Here is a 25,105-nt window from a genome sequence, read left to right as displayed (position 1 = left end):
AAGTGCGTACGAGAAGAAAAGCATAATAGCTTCAAAAATAGCTCGTTGAATATAATTTGTTAGAAATTCCGACATCAGTTGTAAAATTGAATTTTATCGAAAGTGCTCATTGAGTCATAAAACGAAAATCTTCGACGCGTCATGTAAATATAGCGTATGTGTCTAAGAGTAAAAAAAATTTTTTTACGGCTAATCGTAATCCTACCACAAAAAAGTAAGCGCATCGATAGAGAAGGATCCGGTGGTTTAGAAACAACTCTCACAGGCTGAAATGAAAAAAAAGTGAGAGAGCGAGAGGGTGGATCGTACTTTTATTACCGATAAAGATCGCACCAAAGTATTTGCCTTCAATTGGGCGCAAGCGTCGTGTGCGAATTTATATTCACGGAGACACGTCGTAAAAGCTCCACGCCACGCATGAACCTCATCGATAAAACCTTTGCGGTTTTTTATCGTTGCCGTGCTCTTAAAACGAGTAGCCCTCGTAAAGTACTTCCCCAATTTTGTCCAATATGGTTTTTCTTCTCTTTCGTAAAAAAAGGAAGCCAAGAACTTAATAGTTCGATACGATTTTCGATAAATAAAAATTCGTTATTAGATCTATTTTTGGCTGTTATGTTTACGTATTGTAAAAGTATGCATATCGTCGTAGTAATTTCATCGTAAATTGAAAAATTAAAATCTTCTATCGTCGATTAATAACTGTAAGTTCGAGCTCTACTCTTACGACAAGATAAAAAAACTTATTTTTTGTTGTTTGTTGACGTCAATAAGTTAAAGTATAAGCTTATCTAAGATATTCCATAATCATAAAAGTTTTTCTCTTCGTGACACTTTAGAAAGCCATCTGGCAAATATCAATTCGCAGTAAAGTACCGTTGAGCATCAGAAATCTCAAGTGCCCAGGCCATTTTTTTTTGGTTGTTTGTCGCAAGAATTTTAATTGTATCATTTAACGAGTTGACTGGCGTAAAATATAATTTCCTCTTTTTCGTTTTCATTTCGTTTATCGGTACTTTTGAACTCGAAAGAGAGAGGACCAAATCAGGCATCGTGTAACGTTCGAAAGAAGCGTGCTAGTTATTTTCTGTTGACATTGAGGCATTTCGATCTGCATATGCTTAAAAGTAACGTTGTGGAGAAATTCGAAGGTGCGTGTGTTTCACCTCAAGATCATGTATCGACCGCACGTTTACAATCTCTTTCTCGCTGACGATAATGCAGTGACCTATCCTATCCGGCATCACTTATGCCCGGACATTAATTCGCAAACCGCGAAGTTCAAAAATCAAATTGTTTCCGAGGATTGCACTGATGATATCAAATGGGTTTTTCTTCTGGCAAGTTGCAGGGACATAACTTACCAAAATAAGCCCTTGACCTAACTTCATTTGGTATCATCGATACTTAATCGTCAAAAGTAATTTAGATTTTGAACTTCATATAGTTTACACTTTAGAAATACTTTCAGTTATTCTTTCAACTTTTCATGTTTATTTATATTTTATTTGTTTTAATAATATTTTTAAATGTTTTCTTTACAAGATTAACTTGGTATTGTGGAGACGGATGTTCTTTTAGAACGGAAAGATTTAATATTCATTATACTCGATTAAACTAATTTTGATTTGAGATATAATTTATTCAACGTTTTATATCATTCAACATCTGGCCACTTCCAATCTTATGATCTAATAATAGATATTAAAAATCTGTCTAATATGCGTAATTGAAAATACTGCACGATAGAGCGATACTAATCAACGTGAAATCTTATATATTTTAGTTTTTTTTTTCGTTTACACGCAATTCGAGTTACATCTTATTCCACAAGATATCGAATAAAAATCGTAGTTTGTCTTAAAATGTTGGAGGTAGCAACCAAGCACGATTGCATAACACTTTGACAAATCGACTCAATATGTACGCCACATAAGATATTAAAAGAAAGTCTAGGACAACGTATAAGACAAAAGATTAGATGGCAACACAGCGTCTAGTGCGTCACGATTGTTTATCCTTTGAAAGCTGAGCACAAGATGCACTTTCATTTTCTCTCAACCCCCTGCGCACTATTATATCCGCGTTTGCTTCTCCCTCTTCAACCTATATATATATACATATACCGGAAGATCCGTCGCTGTAATATCCGCGTGAAATCTAATCCTAGATACTCGCTTATCGATCACGTCTGCGTGCTTTGCTTGCTCGCTCCTTGCAATATATATGCACTTATTTTTTACTATATGAGATTCCATCATTTTTTTAAGAAGAAATATCGTAGTTTATAGATTGCGTTTGTGTTGAATGATAATCATATAAATAGAAGTCGACATATTCTTTATTATTAGTGTAAAGAAATCCATAAATTATAATTTGTCGTTAAATTATAAATGCGGTACATGTGCCTAATATGCCCTACCCTGGAATGAACAGCCATAACTTTTGAGCGGAAATGAATTTTTTGATGTAGAAATATTCACTTGAAAGCTACTCTTCTATCCATTAAAATGATCAGTCGAACGATCAATTCGATGACAAGTGGTTTGAATTATATTATTTGGCAGCAGACTTTTTTTTTTACATGCGTGAGTTAGTGTGCTCAATTGGCCGCTTTTGGAAATCATGTAAGACACTTGAAAATAAGTTTTAATATCAAAATTTATTGTGATTAACATTAATTTTTTTAATACTGTTTAATAAAAGTATAAACTACGCTAAGTTTGAAAACTATGCTTTAACTTATATAAAATAATATTAAAATTTAAATTCTAATTAACACAGATTTTCAATTGAAAATGATAAAAAAATAATTTTATTCAAATCGAAAGCACACGAACGTCAAAAAAACTAAAACAGAATGTACTTTCTAAACAAAATTGAAAAATATCTTTGAATAAGTATTTAAAAATATAATGTAACAAAATAGAAAATAAAAAAAATAAAATATGACTTTTATTGCGCATATTAAATTTTCCTGTGTCCATTGTGCTCTGCTTGGGTTCATAAATTCAAAACTAAAACAATAGAGACATAGTTGTAGTTATTATAAATTGTTTATACATTGTTTTCGCAAGCGGTTATATTAGGATGATTTGGGTAAAAATAATGATCGAGGTGGCATTTGGCTAATTAATACACTACAGAAATTTTGAAAAGCATTTTGCAAAGGATGAAAAACAACTAATCGAAATGTATATAGGAAATTTTGTTTTGGAAATAATTAGATAGCTTAAATTTTTCATATTTACGTATTTAAAAATGAAAAATTTGTTTAACCGGAGCACAAAAGACACTCGAAATTTGAAATCAATGTTTCGTAGTCTTCAAAATGTTGACACTTTCATCAGTTAACCGTACTAAATGATTGCGACGAAGTGGCGTAGCAATAGTGGAGTTAAATTTAAAATACCAGCAAAAAGGGAATATTAGGAAGCGGGGCTAATTAGGTAAATGTATCTTAAATTCAAAATTTTAATGTGAATTTCATCTGTGAGTGAGTTTATCAATCGATGTAAAAGATGAAGGAAACAAAAATTGAAATTTTTATAACACTGCATACCCACGATCGAAAAAAAATTATGTAATAAAGCCACCAATAAAGAAATTAAATTGTTTAAAATAAATACATGTTTCTTTTTACAATTTACAAAAACATGAAATAATTATGAACGTAACAGCGTATTAGCAACAAACAAACGACAATTTAGTAATCACTCACGTGATTTCAGCTTCAGTTGAGAGCTCATAATAAAAGGATGCATGTCATATCCATCGGAAGCAAAAGAGTGAAAATTCCTACATTCCCATGTAAAAGCCTTTCAGGTGATATTGGTCAGAAAACTGCGCGGCGCAACGCGCAGCTTTCAGCGACGACGATGCTAGCCAATAGCCGTTGGCGTACATACCTCTTTTATGCTACATACGGGACCCATTCAACGTCAAAGTAAAAAACGAGAGGTAGCGCGAGCGGTTGCCCAAGCTTTCCGGAAAAGGGCGACACAATCCATCCTCCGAGAGATCCATCGATCATCGTCGCTCTGTCGCTCAAAAGCATATTCCATGCGAGCTTTTGAAAAATTAGCTGACACGTAAGTCACATTCCTTTGCACGTCTGTCCTCCTTTTTGTTGGCTGCTGTGTGTTGGACCTATTATTTGTTATTTTGAGAAATTTTTTTTGTGTGCAAAAGTCCAGCTTTCAAAAAAGATCTTCAGAAATTTGTATTTTAAACTTTCGTTGTGTTAGAGTTGATTGATCGCCTTCGATAAACGCATTGCATTTCAATATCCATCAATTTGATCATAAAGATCATAAGGATAAAGTTACTATATAAATCATCGTTAGCGATTTTTTCGTCTATATAACAGCAATTAAAACAAAATTCCCGAAAGTCTACTAACGTTACAGAGTCATCTAACGAGGCTGATCTCTTTAAAGCCAAAAAAGAAGAAAATAAAAAAAATAGTAAGAGGAAAAGTTCGATCAAGTAAGGATGACGAGCGAGCGAGTTCTTGAATAGTAGTGCGCGGTTATATCGCTTTATGCTCGGCGAATGAGCTCGCGCTTGCGTTCGCCGATACGATTTGAATAATTCCAGCTCTCTCGGCTTTTGGCTCTCACTGATTTACCCTCGAGCAAGAGAGAGCGAGAGAGAGAGAGCAATTCGAGAAGTTTGCGAATAATTGGATATCCGATCGGTATAATTAATTGATCGGTCGAAAGATTAGCGAGGAGCCGCAAGCACTTGTAAATGAATGGAAATGAATCGCCGCATGTATGTGTTATATCTTCGCTTAGCTTTTCGCTAAATCGACTATATAATTATTCGACCTTTTTCACATGCCTCAAATCCCATTCCGATTGAAATTAGAAGATTCTAAAATCTATCAATTTCGCCGATATCGATGAATTTGATTTCAAAAACTTCGTTATAGGGCCCCGTCTTTTTTCCAACTTTGCATTATAGCAGCGTATACATGTATAAACAGAGCTATCACCCTACCGACTAAATAACAAGTAAAGACAAAATATTTAGCATTAAAGTCACTTAAACAATTCTCAATGTTTATGGCTTTACATGATCGAAAATTGGTTTCAAATAACAAAAATAATACTGTTTGGAAAAAAACACGTGTAAATGAAAGCTCTATTTGATGACCAAAGCTCGCTTGATTTATAATTTCTACGTCGGTAGCTTGTCTTTTTGGTGTCGTTAGCGCCACACAGCCAGGTCTTTTCTCTCTGGAGAGCAAGAAATGCGACGACACCTAGTCATTGGGGAACAGAGTGAAGAGAAGAAAAATCGACTTGATACCCTCCTTTCGCGTGTTGCTGAAGTATGTGTCAAATGTGAAAGATATGATTGAGATCAAGAGACAGTGATATCTACACCGATAAAGACACTGTAGGATTATTGAAATAACTGCTGATTATTTTCTTAAGATTCCACGGAAGATATTTCAATTACAGTAAGTAAAGTCTGAAGTTTTGATTAGTTATTTTTTAAATATACTAGTATGAAAAATTAAATAGTATAATCATGGTAAAACAATCCATATTTTGATTGAAAACTTTTTTATTTGGTATGACATACATTCTTTTTATATTATTAGCTCTCAACTGAAGCTGAAATCACAAGATCGATCCATTAATCAATTATTCGATTGCTTAGTTAATTTCAAAAAAGGAATTAATTAGTAAAATACTTGAATTAATTAAGTCCTGTAAATACGATATAATATTGTCTACATTATCACCAAAAGAAAACATTTCTTAATTTTAATTATTTTTACAATAAGACCAATGCATTTAAAACTCGTACGATATATATCGATAAATCATTTCTTTTTATTGTCATTCTTATGCACTACATCTATAATTTGAAGTGCGTATTAAATAATTTTCAAACAGTATTTACAGTTATTTTCGCATTTTAAGAAACATCAGCTAAATATATTGAAAAGCATTGACACTATCAATATATAGTTCATCACATGCCCCGTCGATGTTTTACACATGCCAAATCGACGAAAATACATGTAAACAATTATTTCGTGTAGTATTTACTTAAATTCAATGAAATTAATCATTCAACAAAACTTTTTTTTTCTGCGTGATACAGTTTCAGTCTTCCGAGATTGTTAACACAATAATTAAAAGAAAAAAAAATCCGAAACTGTTGATAGTCAGAGACAAAAGGGAAACAAAAATAACTAGTACACCACAACAACAACTGCATAAGGAAAAAGTAAAAAAATGAGAGCTGAAAGGTATAGTCGCGTGATGGCATCCCACGTTAGCAAAAGGTAAATAAATTACTTAAGCTTATCAGGAGTAATAGGAGCGCGTGCGCGCACGACACAGATTGGTTGGCGTAGGACACGCGAATTAAAAGTTACGTGCGTGCCGCGTCATAAGCGGGTAGCGTGTATATACCTATCTAGTGCGCGCCTAGAGAATTTGCATCGGTTGTCGGGTGAAACTTGAGAATTGAAAAAGTTTCGGTTTTGTCGCCTACCCTTACCCTACTCGCTTTACTATCAAATTGGAATATCTTGTATGATCGATACGAGAAACATGACTATATAGAAAGAGTTTACGGAGGTTCTTTCAGGCTAACATTATGCATGCATATCATTCAACGATAGTCGAGATGGTGGATACGCGTATACTTATTTGGACTATTGTGACAGAACTTTGTAAGTTGAATTGTGAACTTATTTATTGGTATGAATTTGCATGTACCAGATAAATTGTTAGTATGATCAATCAACTTTTAAAAAGGCGTTTGATATTAATAAAATAACACGTCAATATTTCAGAAATGCATTAAATAGCATGAAATAACAGAAAATTTATAATTGCTTAATATCATTCAATAATGTATTGTGAAGTTTTTTCAATGTTATAAATATCTACTATATTGACAAAGTTATTCAACACATTAGAAATTTATATAGATAAAAGTCTGTTATTATTAATTACGCTTGTTAAAGAAAATTGATCAAATTAGCATCTTTCCACGAAATTGTCAACTTTGCCCTATTAACGCAACGGCTCCTTAGCTCTTATTTCGTTTTTGTGAGAAAGAGAGATTCAACCGACGCTCTTACGTATATTTATTGCTTTAATTCGGCCGCTCCCGTAAGCTTAAGCCCAGGTATTTATGTCTTAACCCTACTTCCTTTTTCGGCCAACGGGCCACTCAGTAGTAGGTATATAGGTTTTAGCCGCGTGGCTTTCGGCAGTTTCCATGCCTTTAACCCTTACAAAAGATATTTCTCTTTCTCTTTTACGCTGCTGAGTCTAATTATACGCTCGCGGGTAATTGCAATTGCAGGGCAAATTAATCATTAATTCGTTGCTGTCCTTTCTGCCAGCGAAAATGAAAGCTGTGATGCTTTGTTTGTAACTGTTAAACAACCGTTATAAGAAAATCATATGTTTGTTCAGTAATATATGTATAAATAAGTCACGTAGTTGAATTTTTCAACGTAAAAAAATATATTTACATATAAAACGTCAAATTTTTAAGGATTTGAAAAATTACATTTGTAAATAAAAATGATATTTCGTCCGAGAAAGAAGTTTTAAGTATAAATATAAATCACAGATTCTTCTTTGAGAAGTATAAAATATTTGTATGAAGTTTAATATGATGCCGTATGAATGGCACTAAACAAATATGATTCATTAGTTTTTTATATGCACTTTAAATATAGCATGATTTTAATATTGCCCTTTGAATAAACAACGTGTAGAAATGAGCTGATATTAATTTTACAATAACAAGCAACATACTACTAAAAGTCTCGCATCGACATTATCTGAATAAAAAAATAATTACTTGGTAACATTTTCCCGAAATAATCTCAAAAATTATAAATGTCCATAAATCGAATGAACATCTTACTCGCAGAGGCGCATCGCAAACTCTCAGCGACGTGAGAGTAGTCTTGGCCACTCCTTGGAGCATTAACTCCGTGACCTCTCGAGCAGCAGCAGCAAGCTAAAGGCAGTAGCAGCGTAGCACTTCATCTCGCACACTGCGGTTGTTCTATATAGGCGTATATCTACGTAAGTTAAAGCTGCGGGCGTATAGCAAGACGTCTAGACGCAGCGAGACGTCGGTCACTTACTTCCAACTGTATATACCTCCCTTCCGTACTAGCACTGGTAACTTATACGCGCGAGTCAAGGACTAAGATTATACACCCCTTTGCCCTTGCCTTACCTTCGAAGGCTTTTACTTGCGAATTAACTGAGCATTGGCCGTGTGCACTTTGCAAAGTCAGTGGCGCTCTGCGTACAACTTAGTTTCACGGAGATTTATCGATGAGATATTATGAGCACTTTAGCCGAGCTGCAGTGCAAAACAATAATTAACAGCGATTGCTGAACACTTGAAATTTTGATTGTGCTTCAAATATTGGTATAATGAAGTAGAGTAAATTTTATCTGCAAATATCGATCTTTCCATGAGATTGCAAATTACACAAAGATTTTGCTTGTCTAATGTGATTATTCGAATATTGGCCTTACTCGTTTACGAAATGGATTCCTATATCATATTAATATAATACTAATTTTATTTTAAACTTTTGTACAGTACGTCAGTGAGAGAGAAAGACCAATATACCTAATTAATCGAGAAATTTATGAAAATTACAACACTTAAATATGAATTATGTACTTTTATGCCAACCAATAAATATGGAACCTTTAAGGAAATTAGTGAAAATAATTAATGTTATATACTCAAACCTTCAACTCGAATAAATCATAGACGAATAATTAAGCTTTGTTGTTGAAACTTGATGAACCCAGATAGTCGAGAATAAAAAAGAAAGTTTGAAGTTATGCATAGCAGAAGCTCATGGCATTTCCTCATCTTCTTAACGTTGGAGTGGCGGCGTGCGCGAAATCACAATTGTCCGGCCGCGATGCGAACAACGCCGCTTAATTTCCAAGCTGCTAGTTATGTAAACTGTACGCGGGTGAATGCTGCTCCTTTCACATTAATTTGATTTGTAGACCCGAGCCATTTATGCAGGGGCGTTTCCCTTCACAATAAAAGCCATTTCGTTGTTGTTTTCCCGTGGTGCGCACGCTTCTTAGCTTCTTTGCGCCTCTCACAATATACGAATAACATAGCTCATGAATCAAAATAAGGTAGATATTTTGGCAATAAAAGCACTTCGGTTTATGCGCAACTGTTCTTTGTTCTTTGAGTTTGCCGAGAGAAAAAAGTTGCGTTTACTTCTTTTACTTTGATTTTTTACGAGGACTTTCAGTTGGCGTTGTGAAAAACTTTATTTAATTACGTAAGTTTATTTATTGCTGTTATTTTTTTCGCTATAGTTTGCTTTATGAGAACTTAGTACTGATGCTGCAAAAAATGTACAAAATTTTATTAGTTTTTTAAATAACAATATCAACTGAAATTGGACAATAAGTTTGAATTCATGAAACATCAATTGATACCAGTATTTTATTGCGAAACCAAATCTAGTTCTGACGTTAAGCACATCCTGAAACACAATTTCATACTAGTGCGAATGCGATGGTAAATACGTATCATCAAACATCAAACGACCCATCAAGCAAAACTATATAACAACTAAAATTTGGCGAGAGAATATCATCCTTAACAACGTCCGTAGAAGCTGCTACTGGATCGCTTTCTCTCTTTTTCTCTCATCGTTGTATTGTCATCCGGAGAACGCGCGTATTCCGCGGACACGTGCGCGAGAATGCAGTCGCCGTGTAATTAATCGTCGAACTTGGCCCTATCTCCCTCTCTTCCCTCTTCTCATTTATGGAAATGCATGCGCACCTCTTATTTATCTGGCTGGGCTGGATTAGAGTCACTTAGGGAGCATCGCTTTGCGGCCAACTCGATTTCCAGCTGCTTTGTGCCAAGAGCTAACGGGCGCCACTTCACTCTCTCAGCAGAATATGATCTCGGATTTCGGTTATGCGATTGTATTTGCCGAGTACATACTTACCTGTCGAAGCTTGTTATAAAGTACACTCGACTTTACGAGGTATTAACAATGTTTCGTAAGAGATTAGACGTATAGTTTGGTATTTCTGTGATGTTATTTCTAAACTCCGTACTTTGTTGAGATAATTGTCTTTTTACAATTGTTTTCTAGATTTTACTTGACAAATTACGTTGAATTGATCGAGTAGATGAAATATAACAAACAGATTAATGAAAGACAATATTTGCCATACAATACATTCGAAAATATGAAAAAAAGACAGAAAGAAAACAAAGGGATAAAGAAGTTTAAACACGCACGCTTGAACTTGGAATGTTACTACCCCATTCTAATTACGTTAGCTTATTCGACGGCGAACGGATTCTGTATTTTCGACAGTCCAATTTTCGACAAAACTCGCTCGCTGGATTCGTTACCACAATAAATGTTGAATGTAGAAGCGAGTTGTAACGAGCTTCGGAGGGCGTTCTCTCTCTCTCTCTCTCTCTCTCTCACTTTCTCTCTCTCTCTCTCTCTATCTTCCTTTCTCATCCGCGTCCCAAAAGTAAGCACGTCAGGTTTCTACGGACTTGAGATGTTTTTCTCCGAGCAAGAAATTTTGATCCAGGGAAATCAATTAATTTTGTTCTTACGTTTTACAGTCAATTGAAAATTCTCGTAAATATTTAAAAATTATGAGTTAAAACATATTTATAATATAATTATAAAACATATTAATTATGAAATCATTCGGGTGTAAGCATCTTTTGAGAAGCGTCAAGCTCTCGTGAGTTTCTTTCAAAAGAGCCGTGTGTGCTAAAGGAATTAGCAGCAAACATAATTACCGGCTCTGCCCTATTTGTCTTCTGCAAACAGCCTTGAACCCTTTTCCCCTTTAATGCGATCAAACACATTGAAGCGGAAAGGGGGTGATAGAGGACTGAGGGATTGATTCGTACCGCCGTGCCGCGTGTAGCCGCTTACGGCTGTTTGAATCCGTCGGCGGCAGTGAAATCTCGGACACGGCATTGCTTTTGTTCGCGCATATATACCACGTTTTATCTCTAGTTTCCCTTTCTGAAATTGGGTCGCGAATGATGACCACACTATTGGCGATGAGTTTGCGAGTGAGAGAGAGAGTCCGAGAGCAGATTTTCCGAGAATACGAATAATTAATGCCTGTGGTTGCTGGGACATGTTCCGCTAATGGTTCCGAACTATTTATCTAGTTTTAAAATATTTAACCTAGCTGCGATACCGAGAAGTTATATTCGCGATGGTGATAATAGTTGGTAGCGCAAGTAGAATAATGAAGCTTTGGTCAGCCAAGAAAGTTTAGGTGCTTATTCCGTATAATTTCCATGGCTTTGTGGACATGAATTTCAGATAGGTGATAAGGGGATATTTCGATCAGAAAGTGAACATTGCAAAACAAAAGATCACTTTATAAAACTTTTCACAGAAAAATGTCCCATTTCTCTGGGAATGTATCTAAAAATGATTATCTTTCCGAAAATTTACATATCAAGCGACTATTCAGACTTGCTCGAGCCAGTAAGTGTCAACCAAAGAAATTTCATTTTGAACTTGACGCACATGACCCGCTCTCTCCAGTGTATATATCCGTACGAAGGCCGAACTTTGCGCGTGGAGCGAAGACGTTCATTAAATCCTTGAGAATTTCCGAGTTTTGCACACCGCCATCATCCTCTCTCTCACTCTCTCTCTTTCTCTCTCTCTCTCTCTCTCTCTCTCACTCTCTCTCTCTCTCTCTCTCTCTCTCTGTTTGGCATTCCCGGCAGCCGGTGACTTGAGCGCATTTTAATACGCTTGAGCTTGTACGAGCCGAGGATATGCGCTATTATGCTTGCACGTGTGTCGCTGATGAAAACTCGTTGCTCGCGAGCGCGCCAGCACAAGAGGAGATTTTTCATTAATTCTGTCGGATACCCCACTGGCTTTATGACGCATAAAGTCGAGGACCCGATGACTCCCTCTCACCGGGCTTGTCTGGATGCAATATTGTGATTGTTGAGACTCTCCGGAGTTACATTATTTTTTAACAGAAATTTTATTTATTCGATTATTTCATCAATAAATAATCTATTGGTTCATCTAATTGTAAGAATTGTATATGATATAGAAAGACTAATCGACTAAACTTTACCTATACTGTTTTGAAATAGTTTACACTACTAAAAATGTCATTTTCTCTGTGATAGCTATTCCTTCAATTAACTTTTCAAAAAATTTCCATAAAAATAATTTACTAAAAAAAACCGCCCAACAAAATTATATCAAATTCCGCTAATTCTTATATGTTTAATCTTATATTATATTTCTATTCATATTATCAATACAACGTTTATGTTCTACTTCATGAGAAGTAGAATTATTAATCATAAAAAAGTGAATTAAATACATTAGCCTCGCAAGTTTGACTTAAAGACCATCGTCGTTTTCAATTAAGAAGCAATCGAGTAAAGCTTGTGATACAGTATCCCGTTCTGATCGAAAACTCGAGTGAATATTCAAACGACTCCCTATGTATACCGACAAAATGTATTCTCGACCTTCGCCCGATAGTATATCGATCCGAGCCGTCAGCTTTTCTTTCTCAAATTTTTCTCTTTTTTCGTACGTACGTCCGTCTTTCGCAGACTACCTTCTCTCTCTGATGTATAATCGTATTACACTGAAAGTGTCAAGGCGACGACGACGACGTCGCGTGCGCTCCCTTCCTTCGTCTCTTTTCTTTTCCGCCAACTTCTCTTTCTCTGTGTTCTTTCTTTCCTTTCTCTCTTCCTCTCTCCCCAACACAGCTCCGCGATCTCGACGATTTTTACGCGCCGTCTGCACAACGAGGGGAAGAACACTTCGCGGTATGCGCTTATTTTTCAAGGACTTTCGCAATTCTGCGAAATTTTGTCTCTGCTAGCTTCCCTAACATATGGCTGGATTGCCGTGCAACTTTTCTGCTCTCACATATTTTGCTTGCCTCTCTGGAGATATATTGATTTTTCCGAATGAAACTTCTTAGATACATTTTCTTCTTGCCTATATTTGTTGTAGATACTTGCTTGTATTTTAAAAAAACTTTTCAAATTTAATTCTTTATACAAAATGTACAGTATAAAGTATTGATTTACTGCAGGAATTGTTTGTGTTTTTTATCAAAGAGCAGAATGCAGATAAAGGAAAAAAAGATAGATCACGAAGAATAGTGAAGTGCTCAATACTGCAGTAAAAGTGAAAAATTCTCGTGACATTTTTTACTCTTGGCGATTCTACTTTATCCTTTGTGTTTGAACTGCTCTTCGGATTTTCCAACCGAATTTTCGATATAAACAAACCGTTAGTACTTTGAAAATAAGAAAGGAAACAATGTCTAAACCATTCTTCTATTTATAAAAAAAATTTGTTGTATTCTTTTATATTTACATAAAGATCAGTTCTTTGAGTTTTTCAATTTTCATGAAATTTGAAAACTGAAAAGTGATTGGGCAAATTTGGTTCCATGACATAATATGTTATGTGATGTATGTTAAAACTTTGAAAATTATTTTTCAAATGCCTTTTATAAGTATATTTTTGACACATGAATTCTTTCATGTAGAAATTCTTCTCACTTTGATGCTTAATAATATTTAAAAATTTAATTAGTTCATCGGGATGTACAGAGATTCCTCGATATATTAACGAAAAAAGAAGAAAAAAAGAAACTGTTGACTTTTTGCCGCTTCGGTTGTGCCAATGAACCACACAGAAGAATTTTAGCCACAGAATCCGATATAATAGTAATAGAAAAATAAAGTAGAAAAAGTTCCGGTGCAGACTATGTATGTATATATGCATGCGAGCAAAAGTTATACAGGATGGACATCGAAATCGACGCGCCGCACGAATAAAGTATACGAAAATGGAATATCGATCAGCGTCTCATCTCGTGCTTATGTGTTTTTGCAGCTGACAATTTTAATCAATTTAATTATGCTTTCGTGCATAAAAGATGATATTAACGTAGACTTTCCAAGAAGGATTATTTGTGCATTATACTAAAGATGCATGGCTTTATCGAAGGTCTGCTTCTAAATGACTTGATTATAAATTGTTGATGCAATAATATCTACTCCATTCAATTGTATAATAGAAAATACTGTAAACAGAATCAGTAATTCGGTTTATCTTAACGAATGCATTAAACTTTTTTACAAAACTTAATTTTCAAAAAATATGTACACGTATATTTCGTTCATCTAATAATGTAAAAAATGTTAAAAATGTACACGGTGTCGCTATCATAACAAGAAGTTCCCAACTGAGCGTGCGAGTTTAAACGTGTCCACGTAGTAAAAAAAGAAGAAAATGTAGCTATTATGAAGGTTGGTTATCTAGTGATCAGCGTGATGATGCTGCGACTTAAAAAAATGTAAGAAGTAATTCAAGAGGAAGATTTATAAGCGTAGTAGATAAGAAGCGATGAAAAGAAATTTTGAATTGCGACAATCGATTGTAAAGAATATGTAAAGGACTAGATGAGGACTATAAGTTGCAAATGCAATTGATCACAAGATATACCGCAGCAAATTGTAGATGTGACTCTATCAGCGTATACGCGTTATGCCTTTCGATATAAGCTCAACCTACTGACGTGGATGAGCGTATTATACGTCATCGTTGCCATATCGCCAAGTTACAGCTTCGGGGTTAGTCCTGAAGGCTGTAGTTTTCGTAGTATGTCCATCGCTACCAGATAGTCGGATTCCCATATAAATAGAAAAGGTTAGCACATAGTTAATCATTGGTCTGGTGAGCTGGTAGGCTGATGAGCAAAGAGTGAGCAAGAGTGCAAGGAGCAGGATAGTAGGGACGTCGAGAAGCTATGCGTGCGTAAAGGCCTAACGCGGTTACGGTGGCAAGCGGAAGAAGGGACCGGTGAATTCAAGCGACATATGACAGAGAGGAAAAAAATCAGTTCTTTTTTAGGCACTGACGAGGCAAGTCACTTCGTCAGCTTAATATTTTTCTCTCGCGGACTCGTAATTTTGTCTTTCTCATTCATATACTTCGTGTATCACTTAAGTTTAATTGTAAAATAACGGCTTTTTTCCTACTGAAGTTTTTGACGCTAGCTGTTTAGTATAGTTTAATAATAGACTTTACTGTTTCTTTGTACTTCCATTTTCTTCTTTCATTATAATAATCATTTTAAATACGATAATCAATTTCACTCAACCTCACCTCAACAAATAAAAATTAATAATACACTAATATCGAATTCAGCAAGACATAAATATTACAAGACCTTTTAGTGTGTGCCTTAGCAAGGTAAACTTCTTTATTGCGAAAAGTGCAATGAAAGGCTACGCGCGGGCAACGTCCCTTTTTGAGGAAGAAAAGCGAGGTCAACAAAACAGTCTTATAAGCCTGAACATATTTTGCGCGTGCTGTTAAAAACTGCACTTTATTAGTTTTCTCCCGCTCGCGTAGATACAAGTGCAAAGACAAAAAAGGAGGAGGAAGAACGACCGCGAAATATCGTGTGTATATGTGGGAGGAGGAACTTCTCTTCGCATTTTTCAAGTCAAGAAATGAAACTTGCTTAATAAAATATTTTTCATATTCAGTTATTTAAAAAATATGCCAACGTGCTTTTAAAATTCAATTTACTTCGTCTATCATGAATTAACTACTACTCCTTTTCTGTAAAATAGAATCAATTTAAAACATTCATATTATCAGAACATACAACATCGACTGACATATTTATTATACAAAAATGAAGAGAACGTAACCCACGATCTGCAGGATTCAATTATCAAGCCGCAAGAGCAACTTTTTAAAGTTAAAAATTCACACAGTCTCTCGCATCCGTTGGAAAGTTCATTCAATAAAGAAAGTTTTGCCCCTCAGATTCAATCAAGATTAGTCTTCCTGAAAAGTTTGGCCCTCTCTCTCTCTCTCTCTCTCTCTCTCTCTCTATCGGCTTGGCTAAACAGTGGTACCACGCTGCTTTCGTCGAATAAATAGATCGAGTTGATGATTCTACTAAATAGGTAATGCTGAGATAAGGAGATAATATCTGGAATACGTAGATAAAAACTGATATTGAGTTTCAAAGATATTTGCTTTCAGAGTGACGAAAGGCTCTTTGTTGAAATCCTCATTTTAAGATTACGTCTGCAAGCTTAATTCGATAATCGGAAATCGAGCATGATACTCTGAAATGGACCATTTTTAACGCAAATATATTTTTTGCTATCATTTTTTATGTGAAATATATTTTTTACTAAAAATTCGAAGTAAATATCGGTAAATTATTATTGCTGAAAATATTCGTACATACTAAGTAAAGTTCACAAATACTTGAATTGGAGAATATGTCATAGTCAGCTACATCGTTCAATGGTAGGTCGATTATTCAAAGTATTGCAGTATTTTCATTTTACGTTAGGATTTATTGATAAATACTTATATCTCTTGTATACAGAATATATATAAATGTTAAATTTAATATTCATTGGGAAGATGATTCAGCCTTAAGCTATGAATTGTAATTAACTTAAATCGATTTACATATTATATAAGGCTAAAGTTATCGCAAAAGAATTTATCTCTTACAACTTGTAATCGACTAACTCGTCTGAAATAAACATACGAAAACAAGACCGGCTGGTACAGCTGTTCTGGCCACTTAGTCATTGAGTGGCTCTTACTATACGCCTAAAGTCTCGCCTCGGCAGCGAGTGCGCCAATCTAACAAGTATACAGAGGCCAAGCGTGCGATATCGGGCTGCTAAGATCTTCACTCTCATCCCTTTACCTCGAGGCTATCGAAGGAAGGGGAAGACAGGTTGATTTTAATCAGCTTGGCTGCACAGCTTTGGTTTGCGGGTGTTAGTTACGGAACGTTGCGTTAAAGATGTTAATGCGCACTGTTGGTTTATTTCACTGAGTACTCTTTTACTGCTTCTTTTAGTAAATACTGATGGTTTTCTCAGAGTATTATGCTCGAGTTCTGATAATGGAAATCGAATTAAACTTGCAGGCGTAGTATGAGAACTTTAACAAAGAGTCTACCGTCAATTTTCATGATCCCACGTCAGTATTTCACATATGAAAACAATGCGAATTCAAATTCAAAGCAGCAATAGCCCAGTAGCATTATATTCGGCCATAGCTTATTAACAACAATGCGAGCGTGCGAAACAATAGCCTGACTTAGAAAATAACTGATTTTCTCTCTGGGCGACCTACATTCTACCCCTCCTCTATACGTATATTCAAGTCCAGCCTCAAGGTGTCATAGTAGTGGTTGTATCGTGCTTACAAGGTCCATTCTATAATCGGTAGTTAACCGATTTCAGGACGTTGCGCCTGGCTAATACTGATAACGGACTTAGAAGCTAAGCCCCCTTCCACTTCTCTCTAATGCTTTGAACCAAACCCTTTCCTCTTGTAAATTCATACATTCGAGATATGTTTTAGCGTGGTCTAATATTGTTTAAATCAAATGTAATTGATAAGGTGATCAATATTTCAGAATGCGATATTTTTATTCGTTCCGTTTATGAGTGAGAGGTCTGCTTTTATGGGATTGCAGATTTTGGACGAATGAATTTTTAGCGTGAAACAGGCCGACAATTTTGAGCTTTTGCATGGCTTCATAAGCTTACGCGCATTTTGTTTCTCGTGCTTTTTCGAAACGGTCTTGGTGGTTTCCGAAAAAATTAGATAGCACGATTGGCGAAAGGTAATTTTTTGAAAATTTGATGCTGAAGTATATTTTGGAAATGCTCAATACTTAATTAAGTATTACGTATGGCAACATCAATAATAGTAATAGCACACGAACTATTAGATGATCCATTTAATGAATACCAACTAATAAAAAGATGTACAACGTGAAACGTAGACAAATGCCTTCAGGTGTCAAAGGATAATCATAGTAAATATTTAGAATAGTGTAACACTTTCTTAGCTTTCTTCGAAAAGTATTTTAATGAATCAAATGCAAGTTTAATAACGTAAGATTATATATTTTAGGAATACAAATGTCAATCTGCTAACGAAAATATTGCGAACGCATTCAAATAAATTATAACAACAATGGTTCCATCTGCACGTGGTGCTTTCTCCGAGCAGCGCTTTTAAAAAGATTAAAGCTTTCCGAGAGTAGCAGCAGAGGCAAGCCCTTGGTGTGCAATTAATGAGATTATCAATTTCGAGCGTAATCCTGATTCTTCATTTCGCCGCAGTCGAGCGTTTGCGCGAAAACATAATTCTCGAGAAGCATAGGTACGAGAGAGAAAGCGAGAAGCAGCTCACGATAAATATTAAACCCTCAATTTGAATTTCACTTTCGAGCGGAAGCCAAACCCTCTCCCGTACTCGGCATATACAGAGCGAGAAAGAGATGAGAATTCCGGCAACTGAAAATTTATGCAATCATCATACGCCGCGTGCTTAAATCACTTCTTTAGCATATTGCCATACTTTTTGCTGGCTGCGCACCACGACGACCATGAAGATGTTTATGTTTGATCATTTTCCGTTCGTTAGACATTTGCTTGGAAATTTTGATGTCTATTCCTTTTTAGGAAAGGGGAAGAGAGGTTAAACGTTTTTCTCTCATCGTAAATATTTTACTGTATATCCTCGGGCAAACAATCTTCTTAAGAAAGCGAAATTCGCATTCCAAGTAAAATAGGAAATAAATTGTGTCCATATTTCACGCATGTATTTTCTCGAACGTATAACATATTTTCACGATAGATTTATGAACTGAAGAAACATTCAGCGGTGAACGAGTTGTTTATCCCTATTTTTGCACAACAGTTTCAGAATCGAGTATTACAAAAGACGAAGAAAAAACAAGGAAAAGTTTGGCATGAATTCGATGCTTCTTCATAGTCGCACAAAAAACGTATGGCCTAGGTGCAGAATAAAACATACTAATCTCGAGCGTGGAATATTTATCGATCCCTTGGCTCCTTTTCTCTTTCTTCTACCCTTTAACACGACCTTTTACATTGGTCTGTATGTGTTCGTATTTCGATTTTTGTGCTAGATAGGAACTTGTATACGACGATTCTCACACCTCTCGCGTCCTTTATTTTGCCTCTGTGTGTGCGTATTGTCTATTACTTTTATTCATGATATCAAAATATTCTTAGCTGTACTTTTATCGTGCGTGTCATCGTAAAAAGATATTCCTTTCATCAAATGTTATGAAAAGTATTCTTATGATCATGGCAATGTTTATAGGGGAAAGATCGTATAACGCTTTTCAAATCGAGATGACTTTTTTACTTTTACCATCATATTAAAATGCCACTGAGTTAACATTAAATTGCATATCGAATTTGGAACAAAAAAAGAGGAATAATATTAATTGAAAAATTATTTTCAGATATTCATTTTTAGGTTCAATATTCATTCTATTATTTTTCTCTATTGTTACTGATACCGATGCTCCCCCCCCCCTTCTCTCATTCCTTCTATTCTACCACACACATACAAAAATAAAAAACTCCCTACGAAGAGAGAGAAAAGGGCACATCGAAAGAGACCTTCACGCGTGAAACAAAAACACGAAAAATATACAGAACTGCTCATTCGAATGCAAATGCCGAAAAATCCCGCTGGCCGGGCGAAATCCCAAAACACACATATTCGATAAGACGGTATGGTTGGGAGGAGAAGACGGGTTTCGTATGCAAAGAATACTCCCAGAGCTATATTTTCATGCGTAATACCAAGGCGACTTTGAAAACATCGTCGGAGACCGAAGGTGGTAGTGCCTCGCGTGCACTCGAGGGGCGAACGTGCGAGATTTATCGTGAGAGTCCGGAATTTCGCATTTTTATCACCATCGAACGTAACGTCCGTGCACATGCCGCCTTCCATCGTCGTCGTCGCAAAGTCGTCAAGAGGGAGTTAACCCTCGTCAGACTTTTTTTTACGGGTTATGCAAGTGAAACATTGCTGCTTGGCAGATGGCACATGATTTGGATGAGTTTTCGCTAGCTCCGATGTGCAATGCAAATCGTAAATCGTGCTCGACTAGATTCCAGAATTAATAGAATACTATCATGTATCTTGCTCGGTTGTTCTTTTTTATGAATCTATAAAAATTAAAAAATTTCGTAAAATAGAAGTAGAAGTATATCAACAGTTTTGAAAATCATCATTGTGAAATCTACACTTGACAATCAACCTTTCTCTTACAATAAGAACGATTTAAAAGATTGCGCATGACTCGTCAAGTAAACGTCGTAACAAAGACTGTTTTGCACGCCCGCGCATTTCAAAGCCACGAATAACACCGCTTTTGAAAAAATCGCGAAGAAGACTGATGACAAGTGGCGTACACACAGAGGCTTGCTGCGAAGCTTACACAACCAGTATATACAAGCATGTAAAAGAGAGGAGGGGACAGGCGAAGTGAGAGAGAGGGAGAGAGAGAGAGAAAAGAGAGTTCGTTCAGTAAACTTGCGCACACGACAAAGGCTGGTTGCAAGCAGAAAACAAGCCCATATTACGCCGGAATACACACAGATATATATGGACACTAGTTCATGGTTTGATAATTTCTTTTTGCTAATATTTTATGGTTTCTGTGATGATGAGTCGTTATTTTGTTTTCCTTGCATCTCAAAGGTATATTATACATAACGTATGTCGTAGATAGAATAAGTATTAGATTACTGCATTGAAACAGAAATAATCCAATAGTTTTAATTATTCGTTAATTAATGAGATGCAGTACATCTAGCCTGATTACCGCTTTTATTACTTATTTCAAGGAAGATCATAAAAACCGATTGTAAATCTCATTAACCTGTTCCGCTTTCAATAAAGTTTATTTTTAATGGAAACAATCTATGCAGTTGTAATTCTTGCAAATGCACTAAAATCTCCATCAACGTCGTATGTAATATTTCAACAATAATCCATTTGCGTGCGCGGGCAGTAGTGAAAACTTTCCTCATATTAAAAGCGAATATGGTACAGTTCAATAAATTATACAAGCGAATAGCATTAAATCGATCTCCTAAGCACGAATGGTGTCAAACTATTTGCGAAAGGAAAAAAGAAATTGTGCACGTGGACACACGTGGTTCGATTATGAATAGTAAAACTTAGTCAATTTCGGCGAAGAGGTACACGAGCTAATCGACTATCGATCGTTTTCTCCCCGGACACACGCGTGACCGCGCGCACTAAGGCGTTCCATGGGAATCGATAGAATCTCTATCGCTCTAGCCATTCAATTATCGCGGAGGGCGCCGAGCCAGCAACCTGAGTGTACTCTTAAATTTGACGGGTCGGCTTGGCTCCGAGTTTCTCTTTTTCTCTATTTCTTTTCTTTCCTTTTTTTTTTGATTGGCTGCCAGGTGGATGTGTGAAAAAGCAAAAGTAATGAATTGATGGTTTATGAGAGAGGTATTTTCGAATTCTGTTGTTTGATGGATTGTAAGTTTGCCAAAAACTGCAGCGTTAGATTGAATAAAACAAGAGGGGGGTGGAGAGGGAGGGAGAACAGAACAATTGTAGAAAACTCAATTGCCAATTGGTTTTATAATGAGAAATATTGATTTTATTGGTAAAAATTGGTTTTATAATGTTGAAAAAACTGTAGACGCTTCTTTCGTTTTTCTTTTCAGTTAGTTTGAATCGAGTGTTTAATTGTCATGGAAAAGAATTCTGAACAGTTTTCATTGAAGTTTATTTATATCATGCTTTGGGAATTTTATATGCAAAACTTGATTCCGCGCTTCGTTAAAGCAATTCAACAAAACAATAAAGCTTCAATTAACTTCAACAAAAGCAGGTCTTCTTTACAACTTCTATCCATGAAATTACGCTGCGTGATACAATTAGAGGTTCATTTAATCTCATTTTACTGGAACGACTGATCGAAGCGCTGTTTTCCTCTTTTTTACTACGTCTCCCGATGTTTCCCTCGGTCGTCGTCGTCTGCCTTTTTACTGTTACTCGTCTATTGGCGATTTCTCTGGCACGATTTACGCGAACGAAGCAAAACTGCGAAGGCGATTAATGAATACAAATCAGTTTAAGAACCACAGCGGGAGACTATACAAAGTTGAATGACTTTACGGGGTTTTCTTTAAGGGACAGACGGATACTCCGGAAAAAAAGATGAACAAATGTAAGCAGAGACAGATCTTTTGTGCTCCTTTAAACTAGAATTGTACTTTGAAAAGGAGTAATTCAATTTATGCGATTTGATGTGAATTTAAGAATCTATTTTCAAATTATATCGAAAAACTTTCATAAAAATAATTCATTCCAATAATATGAAGAAAAACATCTATAGGATTACACTAAATTTCACCCCAGCATAATATATCACGGGTCGTCATAGAAAAAATTCTAAAAAGCACCGGTCAAAAATTCATTTCAATGACCCGTACACGTCGCGCTCTTTCCTCTCTCTGGCGTTTGAAAGGCGTAATGCGCGTGGGAGGAGGGTGCGCGCGCGTGAGGGAGGTCACTTGGCATGCAGAGCGATCGAGAATGATCGCGCTCTGAATTCCGTATGGATTAAGCAGCAGCAGCAGCAGGAGCGGCTACGTGCGCAAATTTATATTTCACAGCGGTGGACTTCGAGAGTTAAAAAAGTAACGACGGACGCATGCGCGACCTCCTTTTTCGACAAAGTCGAGAGGCGCGCGTTATTTTGGGAATGGTAACACGCAGCCAATAAGAGGAATGACGCGCGAAGTTATCCCGCGTAGTTACACGTTCATGTTAAATTCGGAAGCGTTGAAATGTGTGGCGTGATTGATTATGAATGTTGCGTATTTCAAATTCCTATCAGTTGAAAATTGAATAAGAAAGTTTATTTAGCAGTCTAGAAATTAAGAAATGTCAAAATGAATTGAACAATTCAACGTAGCTATCGATGCTACACCGATTGAATAAATTATAGGCATAAACAAATTTCAATTGTTTCAATTAGTATTTCGATAACATTGAAATCAATTTGATTCGTTATGAAAAATGCATGCGCATCACTTTAGTTATGTATGATCAAACATTGATCATTACTACTAATTTCTATAATAAGAAAAGTTTCTCTGAAAGATCAGCAAATCTTTAAAAAAAAAATATCGTAATGATATAATTTAATTAATAATTTTGCCCACATCAAACAATAAATTAATATCAAAGCAAGCCACAATTTTTAATTAACGCAACAAATTAAAACAATACATCGGGCAATAAGACATCAGCCACAACAAAGTCGCGGCCGCGGATGGTAATTCCGCGCAAGGTATTACCTTGCTTAAAAGTATAACAGAAGAAGAGTTTACACCACCGAACCCACAAGAAATAAAAAAAAAACGGCCCAGACCAGATCGAGCAGCCAACTAACGTACATAAAAGTGCAAATTTCGAAGGCAACGACTTTCTCGCATAGCACGAACAATCTCTCTCAGCGTTGCAACCGCCGCCAGCACTAGTCAGACACACAACGAAATTGCGTTGTCACTTCACTCCGTACCGCATTCAAACACCCTATCCCCCTCTTCCACCGTCGCAACCTTCTCCTCTTTCTCGTGTTTTGAAAGCACATATGCATGCATATAGGCGAATTTTAAGCGACGCCATTTTACATGGAACAGTATTAAGTGGAGCATAAATGTTTTAACTTTCTTTTTTCCAGTTGAAAAGACAAAGGAAATATTAGATGTGTTATTATGAAGCGAGTAAATGTCTACATATACTTCATCAGTATTTAATAAATTATTCGATATAAATGGAATAATTTATGTCGTGATTATATCTTCAACGTGATCTGAAGAAAAAGGATAAGAAAAATAATAATGTCGGAAGTGTGATTCCTCAGGCGTCCTTTTTCGAGCATGGAAGCGAGGGGATGGATTTTTGGCGGCGAAACGATGCTGGACTAGGTTATTTCCAGCGCCGACGCGCCAAATTGTAGGGCCTTTGCGAAGCGAGCGCGTGGCCCACGTACGCGGGGCATGTAGAGGAGCGCGCCATCTCTATCCAAGATCTTCTATCGATGGAAACGTTTTTCGATCGCGAATTTGCGTAACGACGTCTATTCGATCTCTCTCTCTCTCTCTCTCTCTCTCTCTCTCTCTCTCTCTCTCTTTCTCTCTTTCTCGACGTGGTTCGACCCGTTAATGTGGACGGGCGCATTGGGTGTGTCCATCGCCGTGAAACCGCACCAACTTGTTGGCACCGAGGGCTGAATCCTGGTGGCCGTTCGATCTCACGGGGAGTAACTCATTTCCAGGGAATGCAGGTTAGCTCGTGACGGACGGGAGGGCTGACAAGTTTTTCTTTGGGCCGGTTGGCTGGCGAGCTACTAGAGCGGGGCGGGGGGAGGGAGGTACGACACGAAATACGCTCGAAAAATAGATGGCACTCGAAACTGGCCCTCAGTGATGCGTGCGAGCGGGGGCTGGAAGACAAGGAAAAAGAAAGCGACAGTCAGTCTGTCTTAGTTTTCCATTCGAGTGCGATCGATCCGAATCGAAAAAAGTTGACATTGTCCGTTAAGTGCGACGAAAGCTATTTTCTTAAAACGTTTGTGTAAGGCTTTTTCCTTCAATCGGGTATTTTTATACCATTTTTTGCGAACATGTAAGTTTTATGAAATAAAGAGAAAAAAAAATAACAATACAAATTTCACTATTCTCTCATTTTCATCCCTTCAAACAAATAAATAGTTTCATAGTATTTGTAAATCAATATGTACGCCATATATTTTTTGTACGAATCAACGGTTGGAAAATAGAATCCTAAAATACTCACATATGTGGGCAACAAAGTATAATTAACAAAGTTCACCTTTTCATTAAAACAGAAGATAAAAAAAAAATAAAACAACCTCCAGTCGATTCGATTATAGAAAGGTCAGGGATAGGTCGGATGTATCTTTTTTTAACTTGACAGAATCGTAAGCGTGACGGATTTTAATCGAGTTTCCAAGAGCCAACCGTACTGTTCGTAACTTTTGCGTATAATAAAATATGATCTTGTGGACATAGCCATTTGTCTATGAATGGTTAGGTATCGATAAAAAATTTAATGTTAAAAACTTGCTATCATTTAACT

The sequence above is a fragment of the Phymastichus coffea genome, unplaced genomic scaffold (genome assembly GCF_024137745.1).
Source record: "Phymastichus coffea isolate CEN01 unplaced genomic scaffold, Cenicafe_Pcof_1.1 PCOF00052, whole genome shotgun sequence".
Classification (NCBI taxonomy): Eukaryota; Metazoa; Arthropoda; class Insecta; order Hymenoptera; family Eulophidae; genus Phymastichus; species Phymastichus coffea.
Note: the sequence above shows the minus strand (reverse complement) of the source record.